The sequence below is a fragment of the Chiloscyllium plagiosum genome, unplaced genomic scaffold (assembly GCF_004010195.1).
Source record: "Chiloscyllium plagiosum isolate BGI_BamShark_2017 unplaced genomic scaffold, ASM401019v2 scaf_95942, whole genome shotgun sequence".
In the NCBI taxonomy this organism is placed as follows: Eukaryota; Metazoa; Chordata; class Chondrichthyes; order Orectolobiformes; family Hemiscylliidae; genus Chiloscyllium; species Chiloscyllium plagiosum.
The window spans coordinates 1,690-3,412 of record NW_025190709.1 but is presented as its reverse complement, the minus strand read 5'-3'; the positions used below and the strand labels follow the sequence as shown (position 1 = coordinate 3,412).

The window sequence follows — 1,723 nt, the reverse complement described above, 5'->3', positions numbered from 1 at the left end:
ACAAAAGGGGTTTGCTCATCGCTGGACATAATGGAAGGCGGAGGATTGCCAAGAGGGTTTGGGAAAATATCGCCAGTTGGCAGGTTAAAAAAAAAAGGAATAATAACAGTAAACTCATGTCTCCAGCTTTGGGAAACTTTAGAATATCTTTGGGAAGCGGAATCTGAGGAGAACGAAGGGTAGATTGTCCAACTTAACAGAGCTGGTCTTAAAGAGGCTGGAACGTTGACTCTGTTGTTCTCTGGACATGGACCAATCTGAGACATTGAAAGGATTTTAGTTCCTGCGCGTCAGGAGTTCAAACCTCGCCACGGCTACAGGACCACGAGAAAACTAGTGTACAAACAAGTTACCAAAAAGTCTCGAAGAAAGCAGGACTCCGGTTGTAGAAATGTTGGTTTCTGTGACATGGATGTGTTTGCAGAGGGTACAGGACTGTTGCCATTTCACTACAGTGAATGTTCCAGGATTTATTTTGGGATAGTAAAACTGATAGAGAACAACAATCAATTTGGGAGGGGCAGGCTGAAGTTTGAATTCGTGAAAAGACTGTTTCATGGATCGTGCAACGAGTCAGTTCACCCGTGTGTGTTGCGTAATTGGTCAACACGTTCATCCATTAACCGAACGGTTGGTGATTTGGGACGTCCCAGGGTTGGATCTCTCATTGCTCCTACTTCATTGTTTTCTTTCCTACATAGCTCCGGGTTTTTAATGTGATCAGGAAAATGTTCCCCAACAGGAATCCTATCCAGAACCGCAACGGAATTTCTGTATTGTTTTAATGGTTAATGCAAAGGACTGTGGATGTTGGGAATCTGAAAGAAAAATAGAAAATTCTGGGGAATGTCAACAGGTTTGCCAGGACTACTGGGAGAAAGCGGAGTTCTGCTAACGTTCTGAAGAATTTCTGAAACGTTGAATTGCCTTTTCCCAGCCTAGATCCTGCTCGACCTGCTGAGTATTTTCCTGCAATTTCCGCCTTCGTTTAAGCTGAATATCGATTCCAGCTATCGGGGTGGAACACCCAGACCCACTTCGTCCCGACATTTCATCGATTTGAAAGCTGTGGTTTTTGAATTCAAATAAACCAAACAATGATTCACCACTGCTAAGCTCCCTAGAGGGAGAGACCTGGAAATAAAAACGTGAACAGTCTATCTGTAGTTGCGGCCGAGTGGTTAAGGCGATGGACTTGAAATCCTTTGGGGCATTCCCACGCAGGTTCGAATCCTGTCAACTACGAATGAGGGTGAACTTCGCGATATGCTTGGCTTTTGGAGATTCAGATCGCGGCGGGGAGAATCACTTCATCCAGGTCATGAATGGTGCAAATCTCCAGTGCACTCAACGAAGTGCACAGATGCACTGCCAAATTTGTTTAGACTCGTTACGACACAGCGTGAACCTTCCTGCTTCCTCTAAAACCAGCAACGATTGACAATGTATTTCTATTACCCATTTTAACGTTCCTTTCGATAATACTATTCAGATAAAACTCCCAATTAAGGTTTATAAAATAACACTTCTTTTCTCAAAACCAGACAGTTGTCGGTTCTTGTCTTCGGATCTTCCCGTGTCTTTTTTTTTCCTTGTTTGGACCTTCTGTGTCACAGGTCACAGATCGAAAAGGTATTTTCCTGAGATATATTTTTTCAAGAAGATTGTTACCTGCAAGAACTTGGCAGTCCTCCTTTCAACTGCTCAATATCCCCCGTCTCAT

General features: G+C 43.5%; 1 non-coding gene across 1 annotated transcript; it reads left to right on the top strand.

The window, feature by feature from the left end:
* Positions 1-1,163: 1,163 nt before the first annotated feature.
* trnas-uga lies at positions 1,164-1,245 on the top strand. The gene has a single exon. It is a non-coding gene; the product is annotated as a tRNA-Ser (tRNA).
* The last annotated feature ends 478 nt before the right edge of the window (positions 1,246-1,723 follow it).